The 23,866-nt window shown below is 40.5% G+C and overlaps 1 non-coding gene and 1 pseudogene across 1 annotated transcript; one reads left to right on the top strand and one right to left on the bottom strand.

Annotated features, from left to right (window-relative positions):
* Window positions 1-784: 784 nt before the first annotated feature.
* Window positions 785-11,293, bottom strand: LOC136317602 (elongation factor 1-delta-like; annotated as a pseudogene).
* LOC136317894 (U1 spliceosomal RNA) lies at window positions 1,751-1,914 on the top strand. The gene has a single exon (XR_010727910.1). It is a non-coding gene; the product is annotated as a U1 spliceosomal RNA (small nuclear RNA).
* Window positions 11,294-23,866: the final 12,573 nt, after the last annotated feature.

Genomic DNA, 23,866 nt, shown 5'->3' with positions numbered 1-23,866 from the left:
ATTTTTGTATGGTCATACTTTGGATGGTCAGGAGGCATGAGGACATACATGAATGTCCGTACTACTCAAAGGATTAAACAGTGCCTTGCACAGTACAAGTGCCCAATAAATACTATATTAAGAAATTTTGTAAAACTTACATAAAGAAAACTAAATCTTTTCCAGAGAGACATCGAATGATTGAATTCTGCAAAGATATTAATTACTCAAAATTTGATTTATAAATTTATAACAGCCTGACCTGTGGTGGCATATAGTGGATAAAGTGTTGACCTAGAATGCTGAAGTCACTGGTTCAAAACCCTGGGCTTGCCCAGTCAAGGCACATATGGGAGTTGATGCTTCCTTCCTCCCCCCTCTTCTCTCTCTCACTTTCTCTCTCCCCTCTCTAAAATGAATACATTTTAAAAATCTTTAAAAAAAATTTATAACAATTCTGATTTGAAAATCTTACAGTACTATTTGGATAATTGAAAAAAATATATTTTAAAGTTTCATCTAGCCTGACCTGTGGTGGCGCAGTGGATAAAGCGTTGACCTGGAAATGCTGAGGTCGCCGGTTCAAAACCCTGGGCTTGCCTGGTCAAGGCACATATGGGAGTTGATGTTTCCTGTTCCTCCCTCCCTTCTCTTTCTCTGTGTCTCTCTTCTCTAAAATGAATAAATAAAAATAATTTAAAAAAAAGTTTCATCTAAGTAAAAATGTGCAAGAATATCTAGAAAATATATTAAAAGTAACAGAGGGAAGTCTAGCTCCAGTAGATATTAAAACAACTGTAAGGTTTTAATGGCTGTAGGGCCTCATGCCTGGCCCAGTAGCCATGTTTACATTCTCCACGTGCTCCTCCAACTTGATGATCTCCTCTACCAGCAGGTTGACCCCTACCTTGTCATCCTGTGCCATACACTGGATGCCATAGCCCACAGGCACCAGCTTATTGCATCCCTCCCCCAAGGTCAACTGGTCTATCTGAACCAAGTACAGGCACACCTCCAGCTGAGCTATGCCATCTCATCAGCCCAGGAGGATGGAGGACTTGGCCGCCAGTACAGGCTTCTTGGTCTTCTTTGCTTACTGCCGTAGCCTCTCCTCCTGCAGCTAGGCAGCCTCCTTGTCATCCTCCTTGACACTGGCAAACAGGTTGATCTTTTCATCCTCGTCATCCTCCATGGCAGTGGCTTCCTTCCTCTTAGGGCACTCCACTTGGTGCATAGGAGACACTTGTTGGGTCAGCAGGACCGTGTCCCTGGGTCAGGAAGCTGTTCTCCAGCACAATGAGTTGGGCATCCAGCTTGGAGATGGTCTGTTGCAGATCCTGCATCATGCCTGCATGCTCTGATTCTCCACTTCCAGGCTGCCAATCTGAATGACAAGCTCACTGTGGTCTCCACCAGGCCTGTTGGAGGCCCCATGGCCTAAGCTTCCAGCCACAGATTTCTGCATGTTCTCTCTGACTCTGCAGTGTCCTGATGGATCACACTCGTCTCAGGTGTGAGAAGCCAGCTGCAGGCCCGTTTATCTGCTTATGGAATTTCCTTTCTGCATTGTTATATTTTAACTTGTCGAACCAGATCTTCTCATGCACTAAGAAGTTGTGGCCATTTTCCTGATGCCTGCTAAGGATGCTGGGACCAAAGAAGAGGGCCTTGTGGCAGGGGCCAACTGAGGAAAGTGTTAAGGTATAATATGGTACTTAAAGTAGTGTGATATGGTAATTAAAGTAGTATGAAACAGAATAGATGTTTTGAAAAACTTATTTGGCAGGGAAGATACCATGATCCTGAAGGTGATTTTTCCCAGATCGAGGCTAAACCATTGCACTCCAGATGTGGTGAGCCTTGCTATTTTCCTAAATGTGGGAAACTCAACTGTATAATTTGTGGTAGTGGGGATTTGTGTTCACTCTCTCTTCTACAATAAAAAGGTTTGGAAATAAATTAAGTGCATATATGATGACTTAGATTTTGGTAAAGAAAACATAGTCCAATAAAGGTGTCTCAAAAACTAACTAGCCAGTTGAAAAAATAAAGATGATGCATGACCTCTTTTTTTTTGCAAGACAGACACACAGACAGACAGACAGAAAAGAGGAGAGATGAGAAGCATCAACTCATAGTTGCAGCACCTTAGTTGTTCATTGATTGCTTCCTCATATGTGCCTTGAGGAGGGGCCTCCAGCTGAGCCAGAAACCCCTTGGTCAAGCCATCGACTTTGGGCTCAAGCTAGAGAACTTAGGCTTCAAACCAGCTACCTTTGGACTCAAGCTAGTGACCATGGGGCCATGTCTATGATCCCATGCTAAAGCCAGCAACACCGCAGTCAACCTAGGTGAGCCCACACTCAAGCCAGCAACCTCAGGGTTTTGAACCTGGGTCCTCAGCCTCCCAGGCTAACACTATATCCATTGCGCCACCACCTGGTCAGGCCGACCTCATTCTTTATTCCAAAATACATTCAATGGCCTGACTTGTGGTGGCGCAGTGAATAAAGCATCGACCTTGAATGATGAGGTCACCAGTTTGAAACTCTGGGATTGCCTGCTCAAGGCACACATGGGAGTTGATGCTTCCTGCTCCCCCCTCTTCTCTAAAGTGAATAAATTTAAACAAATACATTCAAATGTGTCAAAGATATAATAGAACCATAAGAGTAGTATTTAAAAAAATGGGTGAGATTTTGTAAGCATGAAACAAAACCGAGAAGCTTTAAAGGAAAAATGCATGGCCTGACTTGTGGTGGCACAGGATAAAGTGTCGACCTGGAACACTGAGGTCACCGGTTTGAAACCCTGAGCTTGTCTGGTCAAGGCACATGCTTCCTGCTCCTTCCCACCTTTCTCTCTCTCTCTCTCTCTCTCTCTCTCTCTCTCTCTCTCTCTCTCTCCTCTCTAAAATAAATAAATAAAATCTTTTTTAAAAAGAAAATACATAAATTCAACTACATAAAAAAATAAAGCCTGCAAAGCATAGAACGAAAAAAGATCAAAAATAAAGTGGGAAGAAATATTTGCAACACATATGGCAGATAAGATTTTATTCACTTAATTCAAAAGAGAATTCTTTCAAATCAATAAGAGCAACAATACACTAGAAATATGGGCAAAAGATATGAGAATGTACAAATGGTTAATAAATGTATTCAATATAAAAGCTACTCAGCCTCAGTAATAATCAAAAAAATGCAAATCCAAATATTTCATCTGACCTATCAGATTGGCAAAGATTTAGAACATTGACAATTTACAGGGTTGGCAAGGCTGTGGAGAAATAAACATTTTTTTAAACACTGTGGTAGGATTATATATTAGACTAATATTATTGGAGGGCATTTTGTATATCTATAAACATTGTATATCAATAAATGTTTTTAAGTATTTTTAAAATTTATTAATTTTTAGAGAGGAGACAGAGAAAGAGGAGAGAGAGAGAGAGAGAGAAAAGGAGGGAGGAGCACAACTCCCATATGTGCCTTGACCAGGCAAGCCCAGGGTTTCTTTTTTATATATATAATTTTATTTTTTTAATGGGGCAACATCAATAAATCAAGATACATATATTCAAAGATCAACAAGTCCAGGTTATCTTGTCTTTCAATTATGTTGCATACCCATCACCCAAAGTCACATTGTCCTCAGTCATCTTTTATCTAGTGTTCTTTGTGCTCCTCCCCCTTTCCCTCTCCCTTTCCCCCCTCCCTCCGAAACCACCACACTCTTATCAATGTCTCTTAGTTTCACTTTTATGTCCCACCTACGTATGGAATAATGCAGTTCCTGTTTTTTTCTGATTTACTTATTTCACTTCGTATAATGTTATCAAGATCCCACCATTTTGCTGTAAATGATCCGATGTCATCATTTCTTATGGCTGAGGAGTATTCCATAGTGTATATGTGCCACATCTTCTTTATCCAGTCATCTATTGACGGGCTTTTTGGTTGTTTCCATGTCCTGGCCACTTTGAACAATGCTGCAATGAACATGGGGTTGCATGTGTCTTTACGTATCAATGTTTCTGAGTTTTTGGGGTATATACCCAGTAGAGGGATTGCTGGGTCATAAGGTAGTTCTATTTTCAGTTTTTTGAGGAACCACCATACTTTCTTCCATAATGGTTGTACTACTTTACATTCCCACGAACAGTGTATGAGGGTTCCTTTTTCTCCACAGCCTCTCCAACATTTGCTATTACCTGTCTTGTTAATAATAGCTAATCTAACAGGTGTGAGGTGGTATCTCATTGCAGTTTTGATTTGCATTTCTCTAATAACTAAAGAAGATGAGCATCTTTTCATATCTCTGTTGGCCATTTGTACTTCCTCCTGGGAGAAGTGTCTATTCATGTCCTCTTCCCATTTTTTTTTATTGGATTGTTAGTTTGTTTGTTGTTGAGTTTTATGAGTTCTTTGTATATTTTGGATATTAGGCCCTTATCTGAGCTGTTGTTTGAAAATATCATTTCCCATTTAGTTGGATTTCTGTTTATTTTATTATCAGTTTCTCTTGCTGAGCAAAATCTTCTTAGTCTGATGTAGTCCCATTCATTAATTTTTTACTTCACTTCTCTTGCCATTGGAGTCAAATTCATAAAATGCTCTTTAAAACCCAGGTCCATGAGTTTAGTACCTATGTCTTCTTCTATGTACTTTATTGTTTCAGGTCTTATGTTTAGATCTTTGATCCATTTTGAGTTAATTTTTGTACAGGGGGAGAGACTGTAGTCCAGTTTCTTTCTTTTGCATGTGGCTTTCCAGTTTTCCCAGCACCATTTATTAAAGAGGCTTTCTTTTTTCCATTGTATGTTCTTGGCCCCTTTATCAAAAATTATTTGACTATATATATGTGGTTTTATTTCTGGAATTTGTATTCTGTTCCATTGGTCTGAGTGTCTATTTTTCTGCCAATACCATGCTGTTTTGATTGTCGTGGCCCTATAATATAGTTTGAAGTCAGGTATTGTAATGCCCCCAGCTTCATTCTTTTTCTTTAGGATTGCTTTGGCTATTCAGGGTTTTTTATAGTTCCATATAAATCTGATGCTTTTTTGCTCTATTTCTTTAAAAAATGTCATTGGAATTTTGATGGGAATTGCATTAAATTTGTATATTGCTTTGGGTAATATAGCCATCTTGATTATATTTATTCTTCCTAACCAAGAACAAGGAATATTCTTCCATCTCATTATATCTTTTTCGATTTCTCTTAACAATGGTTTATAGTTTTCATTATATAAGTCCTTTACATTCTTTGTTATGTTTATTCCTAAGCATTTTATTTTTTTGGTTCCAATTGTGAAGGGGATTATTTTTTTGAGTTTGTTCTCAAATGGTTCATTGTTGGCATATAGAAAGCATATGGACTTTTGTATGTTAATTTTGTATCCTGTGATCTTACTGTATTGGCTTATTGTTTTTAGTAGTCTTTTTGTGGATTCTTTGGGGTTTTCGATGTATAGGATCCTATCATCTGCAAAAAGTGATACCTTTACTTCTTCTTTTAAGATATGGATGCCTTTTATTTCTTTGTCTTGTCTGATTGCTCTGGCTAGAAGCTCTAGTACCACATTAAATAAGAGTGGAGAGAGTAGACAACCCTGTCTTGTTCCTGATTTAAGGGGGAAACCCTTCAGTTTTGTGCCATTTAATATGATGATAGCTGATGGTTTATCATATATGGCCTTTATCATGTTGAGATATTTTCCTTTTATACCCATTTTATTGAGAGTCTTAAACATAAAATTGTGTTGTATTTTATAGAATGCCTTTTCTGCATCTATTAGATCATGTGGTTTTTGTTCTTTGTTTTGTTGATATGGTGTATTACATTAACCGTTTTATGTATGTTGAACCATCCTTGAGATTCTGGGATGAATTCCACTTGATCATGATGTATTAATTTTTTAATATGTTGTTTTATTTGATTTGCTAGTATTTTGTTTACTATTTTAGCATCTGTATTCATTAGGGATATTGGTCTGTAGTTTTCTTTTTTTGTGCCATCCTTGCCTGGTTTCGGTATGAGGGTTATGTTGGCCTCATAAAGTGTGTTTGGAAGTATTGCTTCTTCTTCGATTTTTTGGAAGACTTTGAGTAGAATAGGAACCAAGTCTTCTTTGAATGTTTGATAGAATTCACTAGTATAACCGTCTGGGCCTGGACTTTTATTTTTGGGGAGGTTTCTAATAGTTTTTTCTATTTCTTCCCTACTAATTGGTCTGTTTAGGCTTTCTGTTTCTTCTTGACTCAGTCTAGGAAGGTTGTATTGTTCTAGGAATTTATCCATTTCTTCTAGATCAGGGGTCTCAAACTCGAGCCCACAGGCCTCATGTGGCCCGCCCACCAATTTTGTGCGGCCCGCAAACTGGCCCGCAGACTAATCCATGAAGTTTGATTAGTCTGCGGGCCGCACAAAATTGGTGGGCGGGCCGCATGCGGCCCGCGGGCCACGAGTTTGAGACCCCTGTTCTAGATTGTTGAATTTAGTGGCATAAAGTTTTTTATAGTACTCTACAATAATTCTTTGTATATCTATGATGTCCGTGGTGATTTGTCCTCTTTCATTTTGGATTTTGTTTATATGAGTTCTTTCTCTTTTTTCCTTGGTAAGTCTTTCCAAGGGTTTGTCAATTTTGTTGATCTTTTCAAAGAACCAGCTCCTTGTTCTATTAATTTTTTCTATAGTTTTTCTTTTCTCTATTTAATTTATTTCTGCTCTGATTTTTATTATCTCCTGTCTTCGGCTGGTTTTGGGTTGTCTTTGTTCTTCTTTTTCCAGTTCCTTAAGGTCTGAAGTTAAGTGGTTCACTTGAGCTCTCTCTTGTTTCTTCATATATGCCTGAAGTGATATGAACTTCCCTCTTACCACTACTTTTGCTGCATCCCATAGATTCTGATATGTTGTATTGTCATTTTCATTTGTCTGTATATATCTTTTGCTCTCTGTGCTTATTTCTTCTTTGACCCATTCATTTTTTAAAAGTATGTTGTTTAATTTCCTCACTTTTGTCAGTTTTTGTTTTAAGGTCAATAAGTAGCTGTCTTATATATTTTGGTGCTCCTTGTTTGGTGCATATATATTAAGAATTGTTATGTCTTCTTGATTCAGCTTCCCCTTAATCATTATGGAATGACCATTTTTGTCTCTGAGTACTTTTTCTGTCTTGTAGTCAGCATTATCAGATATGAGTATTGCTACACCTGCTTTTCTTTGGATGTTATTTGCTTGGAATATTGTTTTCCAGCCTTTCACTTTGAATTTGTTTTTATCCTTGTTGCTTAGATGAGTTTTTTGTAGGCAGCATACAGTTGGATTTTCTTTTTTAATTCTTTCTGCTACTCTGTACCTTTTTATTGGTGAGTTTAATCCATTTACATTTAGTGAAATTATTGACACTTGTGAGTTCCCTATTGCCATTTTATACATTGCTTTCTGTTAGTTTTGTGTCTTGTTTGATTCTTCTCTTTCGTTTTTCTATCTTTTGTTTTTGTTTGGTTGTATTCCATACATCTTTCCTCTGTTGCCATCTTTTTTAAATCATGTGCTTCTTTGGTGGTTTTTTTCAATGTTGGTTACCATTAAGTAATGAAAAGGGTTCCTACCCTGTTCATTGTAGTGCACTATCTTGTGAGTACTTTTGCACTCCATCGTCCTTTGCTACTGTTAATCTCCGTCATCTCCCCCTTTTTTTTTGTTATCACAGTTTAAATTTGGTTTTATTGTATTCTTGGTGGAATTTTTACTTGTGGTTTTGTTTTATTTTGTTCTTTTTATCTGTTTGGAAAACCCCCTTTAGTATTCCCTGGAGTGGGGGTTTTCTGATGATAAATTCCCTCATCTTTTCTGTATCTGTAAATGTTTTTATTTCTCCTTCATATATATAGTTTGATGGGTATAGTATTCGTGGCTGAAAGTTCTTCTCTTTCAGGACTTTAAATATTGGGTTCCACTCTCTTCTAGCTTGTAGAGTTTCTGTTGAGAAATCTGATGATAATCTAATGGGCCTTCCTTTATTATATGTTGTATTCTTCTTTTCCCTGGCTGCCTTGAGAATACTTTCTTTGTCGTTGGTTTGTGCTAATTTCATTATGATGTGCCTTGGAGTAGGTTTTTTGGAGTTAAGAAAACTCGGAGTTGGCCCTGGCCAGTTGGCTCAGCGGTAGAGCATTGGCCTGGCGTGCAGGGGACCCGGGTTTGATTCCCGGCCAGTGCACATAGGAGAAGCGCCCATTTGCTTCTCCACCCCCCCTCCTTCCTCTCTGTCTCTCTCTTCCCCTCCCACAGCCAAGGCTCCATTGGAGCAAAGATGGCCCAGGTGCTGGGGATGGCTCCTTGGCCTCTGCCCCAGGCACTAGAGTGGCTCTGGTCGCAGCAGAGCGACGCCCCAGAGGGGCAGAGCATTACCCCCTGGTGGGCAGAGCATTGACCCTGGTGAGCGTGCTGGGTGGATCCCAGTCGGGCACATGCAGGAGTCTGTCTGACTGTCTCTCCCCATTTACAGCTTCAGAAAAATTCAAAAAAAAAAAAGAAAAAAGAAAACTTGGAGTTCTGTTTGCTTCTTGAATTTGAGGCTTTAGTTCTTTCCACAGGCTTGGGAAGTTCTCATCTATTATTTGTTTAAATATATTCCACATTCCATTTTCTCTCTCTTCTCCCTCTGATATACCTATTATTCTTATGTTATTCTTTTTGATGGAGTCAGACAATTCTTGTAGAACTTTCTCATTTTTTTAATTTTTTAGTCTCTTTCATTTTCTCTCTGTTGTGCCTCAAGTTGCTTGTCTTCACCTGACCATGCGGTGGCACAGTGGATAGAGCGTCAGACTGGGATGCAGAGGACCCAGGTTGAGACCCCAAGGTCGCCAGCTCATGCACGGTCTCATCTGGTTTGAGTAAAAGCTCACCAGCTGAGACCCACAGTTGCTGGCTCCAGCAAGGGGTTACTCGATCTTCTGAAGGCCCACGGTCAATGCACATATGAGAAAGCAATCAATGAACAACTAAGGTGTCACAACGTGCAATGAAAAACTAATAATTGATGCTTCTAATCTCTCTCTGTTCCTGTCTGTCTGTCCCTGTCTATCCCTCTCTCTGACTCACTCTCTGTAAAAAAATAAAAATAAAAAAGTTGTTTGTCTTCTTTTTCACTAATCCTACCTTCTATCTGTCCTGTTCTGTTAGCTAAGCTTGTTACCTCGTTTTTCAGCTCATGAATTGAGTTTTTCATCTCTGTTTTATTTGTTTTTATAGTTTCAATTTCCTTGGTAATATATTCTTTGTGTTCATTGAGTTGTTTTCTGAGCTCCCTAAATTGCCTTTCTGTGTTTTCTTATATATCTCTGAGTATTTTTAGGATTTCTATTTTAAATTCTCTGTCATTTAGCTCCAAGGTTTCCAATATATTAAATTTTTTCTCCATAGATTTTTCCTCATCTATCTGTGCTAACTCTCTTTTTTTAAATGATTTTATTTATTAAATTTAAAGAGGGTAGAGAAAGAGAGAGAGAAAGGGGGAGGAACAGGAGCATCAACTCCCATATGTGCCTTGACCAGGCAAGCCCAGGGTTTCAAAACGGCAACCTCAATGTTCCAGGTTGACACTTTATCCACGGCGCCACCACAGTTCAGGCCCTCTCTGTCTTTTGTATCCATAATATGCGATTTCCTTTTCCCTAATGGCATCTGAGGGTGGTTTTGTTGATAGTGTTAATGAGAATTAATAAAGAATAAAAAGTTAAAAAAATAAAAAATAAAAAGAATTTAAAAAATTATTATCCCCCCCCCTTTTTCCCTCTCCTCTCTTCTCCCCTCCTTCTTGAGAAAATCTTGTAAAAATTGTGAATTATATTGTGCTAAACAGAAAAACTACCTATAATGGAGGGCCTGAGTTGGGGAGAAGTGATAAAGGGGCAAAAAAGGAGGTATGGACCCACAAAATGCAAAAAAGGAAAAAATTTGGGTCAAGAATAAAATGATTTGGTTTTAGGTGATGGTTGAGTAAGAGATATGATGAGAGGAATAAGAGGGAAACATGAAAAAGGGGAAAAAATTAAAAAATTACTATTGTATTTAGTGGAACAAGAACTAGATAAAATTGGGAGCCAGGGTTGGGAGCACTGCTAGTGAGTTAAGAAAGCCAAGTAAAGAACCCTCAAAGCACCACAAAGAAAAATTTGAGTCCCAGATAAAATAATTTGTTCGTGATTGAGGATTGAATGAGAGGAAAAGTAAAGGAGAAAAGAAGAAACTAATATAGAGGGAGAAAAAAAAGAAAGAGGAAAACACAAAAAGAAGAAAGAAGAATAAAAGGAGAGAGAGAGAGAGTTAAGGGTTTTGGAGTGCAACTCTCATAGAGAGAAAGGAAGAAGAAAGAAAAGATAATGGGAGCTGTAACACTTATGGGTAGTGTAGTTCATGGAGAGGAGAGAGTAAGACTGGCAGAGAATTAAATGACTAAATTGGAAGAGGAGGAAAATAATCGAGACAAGAAGATAAGAGAAACAAACAAACAAGTATAATAAAATGGGATAGGTTATAAAGTCTGTGGATTATTCTTGATTTTGAGAGGTCATCTTCTTGCTTTTTCTTTTCTCTCTCTCTTCCTGGTCGGTGACTCTGTACCCAGAGTTCTGCCCCTGTGGCACACTTAGGTAGAGGTTTGCAGTTGATAAGTCTCTATGGTGATGTCATATATTGGGCTTCAGTCTCGTTGGCAGTTGAGGCTCATTAGCATTTGCAGGCTCTGCCAATGAGAGAGTCTGTGTTCCCGGAGCCTCTCTCCTAGTTTTTCCTTCCTGAATTAGTAGCCTGATGATCCAACTATGGGGTTGCTGCTGCCTGTGCCTCGAGAATAAGAGGCTCAAAGAGCTGGCAAATCCCCACTCTATTCCCACTCAGCACAGGGCTCTGGGTAAGGCTCAATCAGTCAGAGCCGCTAGCATAATCAGGCAGGGCTTCGGCCCACACAAAGCCCTCTGACTCTGCCCCTTTGTCCGGGAACACGGGCGCCCACTCCTGGGGTGTTCAGGGGAATCTCTCGCCCACTATCTGTGCTCGCCGACCAGGATATCTGGCCAGCCACCCCTCATTCCTGGTGAGGTGCCCCACCTGCAAGGAAAAGTTCGAGTGTAGGGAATTTTGCTCCCACTCACCCACCACACGCTGCTTTTTAGGGCACAGGGGCGGCCTCAAGACTCCAGTTTCAACCCACAGAAAGGCTTCTGACGCTGCTCCTCTGTCCGGGAACACGGGCACCCACTCCCGGGGCTCTAGGAGGAATCTCTTGCCTACTATCCATGCTCGCCGACCAGGATATCAGGCCGGCCGCCTCTCATTCCGAGTGAGGCACCTTGCCCGCATGGAAAAGTTTGAGCATAGGGAATTTCGCTCCCGCTCCCTCCCTGTGTGCTGCTTTTTGGGGTGCAGGGGCGACTCCGAGATTTTGGTTTCGGCCCACACAAATGCCTCTGACTCTGCCCCTCTGTCCGGTAACACGGGCGCCCACTCCTGGGGCTCTAGGAGGAATCTCTCACCCACTATCTGCGCACCCGACCAGGATATTGGGGTGCATGGCTGTCCCAAGTGCCTTTCTTTGTCTGGATTTGGAGCAAGGGTTAGCTTGTGTTGACTGGGTTGCCACAAGCACAGTTTTTCCTCGGCTTGGATGTCCATGCCACAGCCTGGTTTGGACGTTTGTGCCGCAGTCTGGTTCTATTCATGCTCTATGCCCGCCTGAGTTCCTATACTCTCAGTTCTCAGTGAAAGCAGCCCTTATTTAGGTTAGTGAGGAAGGCAGAGTGTTTCTTCCTCCTTATTTCCTTCAGGGTTGATTATATATTTAGTCAATTTTTCACTCGATCATACCTTCACGTTTAGTGTGGAACTTCTGGAAGCTCCAAGGATAGATTTTTCTGTCTCTGGTTGAACATCTTGTTGAATTTTGGGGGAGATTTATCGGTATCGCTCCTTACGGCGTCATTTCTCTGACATCACTCCTATAAATATTTTAAAAATATTTCATGATTCATTGATTTTAGGGAGAGAGGAAGGGAGAAAGAGGGAGAGAGAGGAAGGGAGAAAGAGAGAGAGAGAGAGGAAGAGAGAAAGAGAGAGAAGCATTCATTATTCATTTTGTTATACCACTTAGTCGTGTATTGATTGGTCACTTCCTGTATATGCCCTGACCAGGGATCAAACTCACAACCTTGGTGTTTCAGGACAATGCTCTAACCAACTGAGCTAACTGGCCAAGGCATATCTATAAATATTTTAAAGCTGCAGACTCTGTTATAGAATCTACACTTTGGTGATTTTATCATGTAGAAATTTACAGATGGCTATATAGTAATGATTATTGTGGAATTATTTATAAAAATGATAAAGCCCTTAATATAAGGATCTGGTTAAATAAATCATAGTAATCCATGCAGAAGAGTCCTATGTAACTACTAAAAGAATTAGATAGCCTGACCAGGTGGTGGCGCAGTGGATAGAGCATCAGACTGGGACGCAGAGGACCCAGGTTTGAAACCCCGAGGTTGCCAGCTTGAGCGTGGGTTCACCTGGTTTGAGCAAGGCTCACCAGCTTTTGCCCAGGGTTACTGGCTAGAGCAAGGGGTCACCCGGTCTGCTGTAGCCCCCCAGTCAAGGCACATATGAGAGAACAATCAATGAGCAGCTAAGGTGCCGCAACAAAGAATTGATGCTTCTCATCTTTCTCCCTTCCTGTCTGTCTGTCCCTATTTGTCCCTCTCTCTGTCTCTGTCAAAAGATTTTTTAAAAAGAATTAGATAAATCACTATTGTAAAGTTTTAAAATTATAAGCTTTTCAAAACTAAAGTATTTTTAGGTTCACAACAAACTTCAGCAGAAAGTACAGAGCATTTCCATATATCCTTTGTCTACACACACACTCACACACACACACACACACACACACACACACGGTATTTCCCATTATCAACATTCCCCACCACAGTGGTACATTTGTTTTAATTGAACCTACATTGACACATCATTATCACCCAAAGTACATAGTTTACATTAGGGTTCACCTTTGGTGTTTGATGTTCTGTGTCATGTAAGGTTTTTAAAAAACTACTGTGTAAATAAAACAAGTAACATGATTTTCTTTTTTGTAAACAACATTATACACACACATATATGTACATATAATATTGTGTGTGTTTCTGTGTGTGTGTGTGTGTGTGTGTGTGTAAAATTTGGTTGAGAATTTTCCTGTTTTGGAATTTTGGCCAAAGCTAAAAGCTAAGGAAAATAGGTATATAACTCCACCTTTTAAAGAGTGAACCCAGGACCTGCCAGACACCCCTCCACCATACACTAAAATATAGAATTGGTTCTTCAACTATCCTTCCTACCACCTCACCAAGTCAATATGAAGAGAAAACCAGAAATATGAGGCAAATTCATTGAAATGCAAACCAGCTGCCAGATTCAAGAACTGATAGCCTAAGGTGATGTGTTGTGGTTTTCCCTTTCAAAAGTGGGGAATCCAAGAAAACCTTTCAAAAACTAGGGTGGCTGTTAAGTTGCATAAATTTGGAATTGTATATTATCTCTCTCAGTAATTGACTAAATAAGTAGACAAAAATAATTTAATAAGAATATAAAATATTTGAACGCAATTAAGAAACTTGACCTACTAACCATACATATTTTTCCAGCCTTGGCTGGCTTCTTAGTGGGTAGAATATCATCAGTCCAGTGGGCAGACATCAGGGCACACAGAGAAAGAGACCACCTGCTTCTCTTCCCCTCCTTCTCCCACTTCTCTTTCTCTTCCCTTCTTGTATCCAGTGCCTCAGTTGGTTAGAACATAGGCCCCAGATGAGGGTTGCTGGGTGGATCCTGGCAGGGGAGCATGCAGGAGTCTATCTCACTATCTCTCCTCCTCTCACTTTAAATAAATAAATAAATAACCATATTATGTTATTGGCCAGGTAGCTCAGTTGGTTAAAGCATCACCCCAATACAACAAGGTTGTCTGTTTGATTTTTTGGTCAGAGTACATACAAGAATCAACCAATGAATGCATACATATAGTACACATAAGTGAAACAATAAATCAGTGTTTTTTCCTCCCTCTCTTCTCTCTCTCTAAAAGCAATCAATAGCCTGACCTGTGGTGGCACAGTGGATAAAGCGTTGACCTGGAATGCTGAGGTCACCAGTTCGAAACCCTGGGCTTGCCCAGTCAAGGCACATATGGGAGTTGATGCGTCCTGCTCCTCCCCCTGTTCTCTCTCTATCTCTCTCTCTCCCCTCTCTCTCTCTCTAATAAAAATGAATAAATAAAATCTAAAAAAAAATTAAATATATGTATTAGAAGGAAACAAAAGTCGAAATTTATTGAGTTAAGTATCTATTTAATTAAGTTAATAAAAGAACAGGGAGGCCCTGGCCGGTTGGCTCAGCGGTAGAGCGTCGGCCTAGCGTGCGGAGGACCCGGGTTCGATTCCCGGCCAGGGCACACAGGAGAAGCGCCCATTTGCTTCTCCACCCCTCCGCCGCACCTTCCTTTCTGTCTCTCTCTTCCCCTCCCGCAGCCGAGGCTCCATTGGAGCAAAGATGGCCCGGGCGCTGGGGATGGCTCTGTGGCCTCTGCCTCAGGCGCTAGAGTGGCTCTGGTCGCAACATGGCGACGCCCAAGATGGGCAGAGCATCGCCCCCTGGTGGGCAGAGCGTCGCCCCATGGTGGGCGTGCCGGGTGGATCCCGGTCGGCGCATGCGGGAGTCTGTCTGACTGTCTCTCCCTGTTTCCAGCTTCAGAAAAATGGAAAAAGAAAAAAAAAAAAAAAGAAAAAAAAAAAAAAAAGAACAGGGAATATATCCAAATGGAGTAAAAGAAAGGGAATCAAAGTTAAAAATAGAGATTAATGAACTAGAACAAACATACCTGGAGAATATCAACAAAGCCAAAACTGTTCTTTTCTTTAGGTTGGTTTTTTGAAAAGACTAACAGATTGATATAAAAATCTTACCCTTGGTGAGTATGATTGAGAAAAAAAGGAGAAAAGACCCAATTGACCATTATAAGAAACACAAAATCGGCCTGATCTGTGGTAGCACAGTGGATGAAGCATCTGTCTGAAACGCTGAGGTTGCCAGTTCAAAACCCTGGGCTTGCCCTGTCAGGGTCAAGGCACATATGGCAGTTGATGCTTCTAGCTCCTCCCTCTTCTCTCTCTCTTTCTCTCTCTCTCTGTCTCTCTCTTTCTCCTCTCTAAAATAAATAAATAAAGTCTTTAAAAAAGAAATACAAAACTGGACAGAACTATAGATATGGCGGGCATTAAAAAGATAAGATACAGCATTTTATGAAAATGAATTTTAAGTGTTGGGTGAAACAAGTAATTTCTTTAAAAAATAACTTGCTAAAGCTTGACCAGGCAGTGGCGCAGTGGATAGAGTGTCGGACTAGGAAACCTAGTACCCAGGTTCGAGACCCCAAGGTCGCCAGCTTGAGCAAAGGCTCATCTGGTTTGAGCAAAAGCTCACCAACTTGAACCCAAGGTCGCTGGCTTGAGCAAGGGGTTACTCAGTCTGCTGAAGACCCGTAGTCAAGGCACATATGAGAAAGCAATCAATGAACAACTAAGATGTCACTGCACAATGAAAAACTAATGATTGATGCTTCTCATCTCTCCTTTCCTGTCTGTCTGTCCCTGTCTCTGACTCTCTCTGTTAAAAATAAAAATAAAAAATAAAAAATAAATAACTTGCTAAAACTAATTTTAAAAAACAGATAAGTAAATGGACTTATAAGGATTAACAAAATCAAATCAGTATTAAAAAAATAAAGCTTCCCATTAACTTCAGGCCCCAGTGGCATCACAAGAGATTGCTACCACATATTCAATGAGGGATACATTGCAATTTATGCCGTCTTTTAGAGAATAGTTAAGGGGAATGCCTTTCCTAATTCATTTTATGAATCTGGCACAACCTTGATACCAAATCTCCAAAAACTATAGTTCAAGAAAGAAAATCTACAAGTTAACTGCATCATGAACACTGTTGCAAAATCCTGGACAAATATTAGCAAATTGAATCCTGTAATATAATAAAGAAGATATAGGAGGGTAGGTAGAGGAGGCTATGGGGAGATAAGTGGTGATGGATGAAGACGTGACTTGGAGGGGGTGAACACAAAATATGTTGTACAAAAATGTGTTGTAGAATTAAGGACCTGAAATCTATAATTATGTTATACAGTGTCATCCAATATATTCAATTTAAAAAAATATTTTAAGGAAGTAATAAGTAAATTGGATTCCCAGAATGTAAGGTTGACTTAACTGTAAAAATCAATCAATGTAATTTGTCACATTAACTGATAAAAATAATAATAATTATATGATCATATCAGTAGATGCAGAAAAAACATCTGACAAAATTCATGATAAAGAAAAACTGGCATGTAGAGGAGTAGAATTGGAAGAAGGTGGAAAAAAAGTACAAACTTCCAGTTTAAATAAATACTAGGGATGTAATATACAACATGGTAACTATAACTTGCACTTATGTATGATATATGGAAAGTTAAGAGAGTAAATCCTGAGTTCTCTATCACAAAAAGAACTTTTTATCCTTCTTTTTTTAGATTTTATTTGTTCATTTTTAGAGAGAGTAAAAAGAGAAAGAGCGAGAGAAGTGGGGGGAGGAGCAGGAAGCACCAACTCCCACATGTGCCTTGACCAGCCTGAGGTTTTGAACTGGCGACCTCAGCATTCCAGGTCAACACTTTGTCCACTGCATCATCACAGGTCAGGCTTTTATCCTTTTTTTACTTCTTTCTTTTCTCTTTATTGTATCTATACGAGAAAATAGATGTTAATTAAACCTGTTGTGGTAAAAATTTCACAACATATACAAATCAAACAATTATGTTGTATACCTTAAACTTATACAGTGATATAATCAATTATTTCTCAATGAAACTGGAGGAAAAAACAAAAAAGAAAAACTGTTAGCAAATAATAATGAAATGGAACTTTTTAAATTAAAATAAAAGAAGTCAACAACAAAGGTCAAACTGAAAGAAATATTGAAAGCTTTCTTTTTATAGATCAGGAATCTATTCAACATTATACTAGGCAGACAGCAACAAAAACAAAAGATTTAGAGATTGGAACAAAAACATTAAAACTGTCATTATTTGTAAGTTATATGTCCACATACATAGAAGAAAAAAAATACAGTTATTGTAATCAATAAGAAAGTTTAGCAAAGTTGCTTGATATAAAATTAATATTCAAAAATAAATTCTTAAAATATTACAATATTTCAATTACAAAAGTAAATCTTTTTGAACTTGAGTTAGGCAAGTGTTTTCGGTGTTTTTTGTGGGGTTTTTTTGGTCTTTTTTTTTTTAATTTACGGAGACAGAGAGAGAGTCAGAGAGAGGGATAGATAGGGACAGACAGATGGGAACAGAGAAAGATGAGAAGCATCAATCATTAGCTTTTCTTTTTTTTTTTTTTTTTTTTTTGAATTTTTCTGAAGCTGGAAACGGGGAGAGACAGTCAGACAGACTCCTGCATGCGCCCGACCGGGATCCACCCGGCACGCCCACCAGGGGGCGACGCTCTGCCCACCAAGGGGCGATGCTCTGCCCCTCCGGGGAGTCGCTCTGTCGCGACCAGAGCCACTCTAGCGCCTGAGGCAGAGGCCAAGGAGCCATCCCCAGCGCCCAGGCCATCTTTGCTCCAATGGAGCCATGCTGGGGGAGGGGAAGAGAGAGACAGAGAGGAAGGAGAGGGGGAGGGGTGGAGAAGCAGATGGGCGCCTCTCCTGTGTGCCCTGGCCGGGAATCGAACCCGGGACCCCTTGCATGCCAGGCCGACGCTCTACCACTGGGCCAGCCGGCCAGGGCCAATCATTAGCTTTTCATTGAGACACCTTAGTTGTTCATTGATTGCTTTCTCATATGTGCCTTGACCGCAGGCCTTCAGCAGACTGAGTAACTTCTTGCTCAAGTCAGTGACCTTGGGTCCAAGCTGGTGAGCTCTGCTCAAACCAGATGAGCCCGTGCTCAAGCTGGCGACCTCAGGGTCTTGAACCTGGGTCCTCCACATCCCAGTCCGATGTTCTATCCACTGCGCTACCACTGGCCAGGCTCGGTGCTTTTTATTTATTTTTTCATTTGTTTCTTTTTTTTTTTTTTTTGACAGAGACAGAGAGAGAGTCAGAGAGAAGAACAGATAGGGACAGACAGACAGGAAGGGAAAGAGATGAGAAGCATCAATTCTTTTTTTTTCTTATATTTTTCTGAAGTGAGAAGCAGTGAGGCAGATAGACTCCCACATGCACCCGACCGGGATCTACCTGGCATGCCCACCACGGGGCATGCTCTGCCCATTTGGGCTGTTGCTTCGTTGCAACCGGAGCCATTCTAGTGCTTGAGGTGGAGGCCATGGAGCCATCCTCAGCACCCGGGCCAACTTTTGCTCCAATGGAGCTTGGCTGCAGGGAGGAAGAGAGAGAGAGATAGAAAGGAGAGGAGGAAGGGTGGAAAAGCAGATGGGCACTTCTCCTGTGTCCCTGGTCAGAAATCAAACCTGGAACTTCCACATGCCAGACTGACTCCCTACTGCTGAGCCAACCGGCCAATGCCAAGCATCAATTCCTTGTGGTGGCATCTTTGTGGTTCATTGATTGCTTTCTCATATGTGCCTTAACTGGGGGGCTACAACAGAGAGAGTGACCCCCTGCTCAAGCCAGCAACCTTGGGCTTCAAGCCCAGGGACCATGGTTTCATTTCAATATTCCTACATTCAAGCCATCGACCCTGCGCTCAAGCTGGTGAGCCCGTGCTCAAGCTGGATGAGCCAGCACTCAAGCTGGCAACCTCGGGATTTCAAACCTGCATCCTCTGCATCCGTCTGACTGTCTCTCCACTGCCACACAGCCTGGTCAGGTTATTTGTTTGTTTATTTTCAATATTTTATTTATTGCTTTTATGGAGGAGGGCAGTGGCGATGAGAAGTAATTGCTTCACTCTGGCTGTTTACTGGTTGCTTGTCATATGTGCTTTGACTGGGCAAGCCCAAGGATTTGAACCAGTGACTTCAATGTTCCAGGTTGGTGCTCCTTCCACTGTGCCACCACAGGCCAAGCTTTCTTTTTTTAAATGTATTGATTGAGCCTGACCAGGTGGTGGCGCAGTGGATAGAGCATTGGACTGGGATGCAGAGGACCCAGGTTTGAGATCCCAAGGTTGTCAGTTTCAGCGCAGACTCATCTGGTTTGAGCAAAATTCACCAGCTTGGACCCAAGGTCCCTAGCTTGAACAAAGGGTTACTTGGTCTGCTGAAGGCCCACGGTTAAGGCACATATGAGAAAGCAATCAATAAACAACTAAGGTGTCGCAATGAAAAACTAATGATTGATGTTTCTCTCTCCATTCCTGTCTGTCTGTCCCTATCTATCCCTCTCTCTGACTCTATCTCTGTAAAAAAATAATTAAAAAAAATACCGTGAATACAGAAATAAATCTGATTGTTAAAAAAAATGTATTGATTGATTTTAGAGAGACAGAGAAAGAAGAAGGGAAAGACAGAGAGAGAGAGAGAGAAACAATTATTTGTTGTTCCACTTAGTTGTGCATTCATTGGTTGCTTCTTGTGTGTGCCTTGGCCAGGGATTGAACCTGCAACCTTATCAGGTTAGGAAGATGCTCTATCCAACCGAACTAACCAGCCAGGACTGAGTTAGTTAAGTGTTTCTTAGATCCTTCATGAAAAACACAAATGAAAAATAGATAAATTGGACTTCATAAAATTTTTAAAATTTTGAGTGACATAAATCATTAAAAGAGTGAAAAGGCAATTCACAGAATGAATGCAAATAGTTGTAAATTATATCGCTAACAAAGGCCTTGTATTTAGAAATCATAAATAAAAAGTCTTAAAACTCAACAATAAAAAGAAAAATCACCCAATTTTAAAATTTTCAAAGGGCTTGAGTAGATATTTCTCCAAAGAAGATATGCAAATGGACATGGACACAAAAAGATACCATCATCACTAATCATTAGGTAAATGTAAACCAAAACCATGTTGAGATACCACTTCATACCTACTAGGATGACTATAATAATAATAAATAAATAAAGTAGACAATAATAAGTTTCAGTGAGGATGTGGAGAAATGGAAACCCTCATACATTCCCATAGGAAATGTAAAATGGTACAGATAGTTTGGAAAACAATTTGGCCACTCCACAAAATGTTAAATATTGAGTTTCTATGTGCCCCAGGGATTTCACTTCTAGGTATATAAACAAGAGGAATGAAAATATATGTTCACATAAAAATTTGTACATGAATGTTCATAACAGCATTATTCAGACTAACCAAAAGGTAGGAACAGCCCATATATCTATCAACTGAATAATAGATATACAAAATGTGGTATATCTGCTACAACATGGATTAACCTTGAAGATATTATGCTAAGTAAAAGAAGCCATTCAGAAAGGACCATATACACTGCTCACAAAAATTAGGGGATCAGCCCTGGCCGGTTGGCTCAGCGGTAGAGCGTCGGCCTGGCGTGCGGGGGACCTGGGTTCAATTCCCGGCCAGGGCACCTAGGAGAAGCACCCATTTGCTTCTCCACCTCACCTCCTTCCTCTCTGTCTCTCTCTTCCCCTCCCGCAGCCAAGGCTCCATTGGAGCAAAGATGGCCCGGGCGCTGGGGATGGCTCGGGCGCTGGGGATGGCTCTTTGGCCTCTGCCCCAGGCGCTAGAGTGGCTCTGGTCGAGGCAGAGCATCGCCCCCTGGTGGGCAGAGCGTCACCCCTGGTGGGCGTGCCGGGTGGATCCCGGTCGGGCGCATGCGGGAGTCTGTCTGACTGTCTCTCCCCGTTTCCAGCTTCAGAAAAATGCAAAAAAACAAAACAAAACAAAAAAATTAGGGGATCAGGGAACACGTAGATACTCCAGTAAGTTCAGTTTTTTGTATAGTACATTTTCATCAATGAAATAAAAGTTGGTTTTGCATCTCATTTGCATAATCAAACAACCTTCTTTGACTTGTTTTCTTTTCTGATATTCTTGTTTAATAAAAAAAATCAAATGCTTTTTTAAAATCGTTTCATATTCATTTTTAAAAATCCCCTAATTTTTATGAGCAGTATATACGATTCTGTTTATATGAAATGTCAGGCAGGAATTGTGAGGAAGAGAGGGGGCTTCTTCAGGGTACCAGCAGAGGTAAAATATGATAACCTCACTTGGAATTCACACTCAGGAGAAAGTCCCACCCTAAGTAAGTATTAAAAACAATTTTTAGCCTGGCCTGCGGTGGCACAGTGGATAAAGTGTTAGCCTGGAATGCTGAGGTCACTGGTTCAAAACCCTGGGCTTGCCCAGTCAAGGCACATATGGGAGTTGATGCTTTCTGCTCCTCCCCCCTTCTCTGTCCTCTCTCTCCCTCTCTCACCCTCTCTCTTTTCTAAAATGAATAAATAAAATCTTAAAAAAAAACAAAAAATAATTTTTAGACCTGTTGGATCAGAACACTAAGAGTCAAAAGGAAAGGACCTGAAAATTGCACAGAACTAAAGGTTTGAGAAGGAAGAAATCAGTAACTTGGAAGGGAGAAATATCCATTGGAAAATAAATAGCATTGCAGAATTAGAAGTTCAAATGACCCTTCCCTCCAAAATCACTTAGTAAAGAAGCTGTACTTTATTATACCAACAGAAGAGGGTGCTCTTGAACCAATGAACTAAATAAAGCATCCAAAGCCCTTTTTTCTTATAACATCAACTCTTATTGTTGAACCAGGAAGTTCCAGCACCATTTCTAATAATTAGAAAAAGGAACCCACCTGACTGTTGTGGCGCAGTGGATAAAACCTCGACCTGGAACACTGAGGTTGCCAGTTCAAAACCCTGGGCTTAACTAATCAAGGCACATATAGGAATTGATGCTTCCTGCTCCCTCCTTCTGTCTGTCTCTCTTTCTCTCTCTCCCTCTCTGAAATGAATAAATAAAATCTTAAAAAAAAACAATATCCAGTTACAAAAGAATACTTATAAAAAAAAAAAGGAACCCAACATCCACACAAAGCTACCATAAGAAAAAAAAGGCGAGAATCAGAACTTTTCAGGTGATAAAAATAATCAACTGCCTGACCAGGCGGTAGCACAGTAGATAGAGCATCGGACTGGGATGCAGAGGACCCAGGTTCAAGACCCCGAGGTCACCAGCTTGAGTGTGGGCTCATCTGGTTTGAGCAGAGCTAACCAGCCTTAACCCAAGGTCGCTGGCTCGAGCAAGGGGTTACTTGGTCTGCTGTAGCCCCACAGTCAAGGCACATATGAGAAAGCAATCAATAAACAACTAAGATGTCACAATGAAAAACTAATGACTGATGCTTCTCATCTCTCTCCATTCCTGTCTGTCTGTCCCTATCTATCTGACTCTCTCTGTCTCTGTAAAAAAATAATAATAATAATAATTAATAATCAACCTGCAATAAAAACAACCAAAGAGCAAAAGAAAGCATGGATTATAATATATTAATCAGGCAATTACAGATATGAAAGAAATACTATAAATCAGAAATTCAAAATCTCAGAATAGATACAAACATGAAAATGTGAAGTGAGCACTGACTGAACTCAGGAAAGAAATTGAAGAAAAAGACAAAATCATCTCAGAAGACTAAATGACAAAGCATCCAATGGAGAGTGGATATGACTGAAAAATACAGTAAGAGAAAGAAAGACTGAAAACAACAAAGAACCAAGAAAATCAAAACAAAATAAAGAGGTAAAGAGGAAACTGATAGATAAAATATATCAGTAACCTCTTAGAAAGAAAAAGCAGGCCCCAGTCAGTTTGCTCATTGGATAGAGCAGGGGTCCCCAAACTTTTTACACAGGGGGCCAGTTCACTGTCCCTCAGTCCATTGGAGGGCCGGACTATAAAAAAAACAACTATGAACAAATCCCTGTGCACACTGCACATACCTTATTTTAAAGTAAAAAAACAGCCTGACCTGTGGTGGCGCAGTGGATAAAGTGTCGCCCTGGAAATGCTGAGGTCGCCGGTTCAAAACCCTGGGCTTGCCTGGTCAAGGCACATATGGGAGTTGATGCTTCCAGCTCCTCCCCCCCCTCTCTGTCTCTTCTCTCTCTCTTTCTTTCTCTCTCTCTCTCTCGCTCTCTCTCTCTCTCTCTCTCTCTCTCTGTCTCTCCCTCTCCTCTCTAAAATGAATAAATAAAAAATTTAAAAAAAAAACCCAGTTCACACACACACACAAAAAAAGTAAAAAAACAAAACGGGAACAAATACAATATTTAAAATAAAGAACAAGTAAATTTAAATCAACAAACTGACCAGTATTTCAATGGGAACTATGCTCCTCTCACTGACCACCAATGAAAGAGGTGCCCCTTCCGGAAGTGCAGCGGGGGCCGGATAAATGGCCTCAGGGGGCGGCATGTGGCCCACAGGCCAGGCTGTAGTTTGGGGACCCCTGGGGTAGAGCATTAGTCCGGCATGTGGACATCCTGGGCTCTATCCCTGATAAGGGCACACATAAGAAGTGACTATCTTCTTCTCTTCTCCTTTTCCCCCTTCTCTTTTTTCCCCCTTTCACAGCCAGTGGCTCTCTTGGTTCAAGACTAGGCCCAGAGCGCTGAGGATACCTCGTTTGATTTAAGCATTGGCCCCAAACAGGAACTGCTGGGTGGATTTTTGTGCAGGTACATGCAGAGGTCTGTCTTACTATATCTCCTCCTCTCACTTAAAAAGAAGGGGGAAAAAAGCAAATAATGAAACAATTAGTATTTAATATTAAAAATTTTAAGAGGCCGCCCAGCTGCTATTTA

This window comes from Saccopteryx bilineata, chromosome X (assembly GCF_036850765.1).
Source record: "Saccopteryx bilineata isolate mSacBil1 chromosome X, mSacBil1_pri_phased_curated, whole genome shotgun sequence".
Classification (NCBI taxonomy): domain Eukaryota; kingdom Metazoa; phylum Chordata; class Mammalia; order Chiroptera; family Emballonuridae; genus Saccopteryx; species Saccopteryx bilineata.
This window is presented reverse-complemented; position numbering and strand designations above follow the sequence as displayed.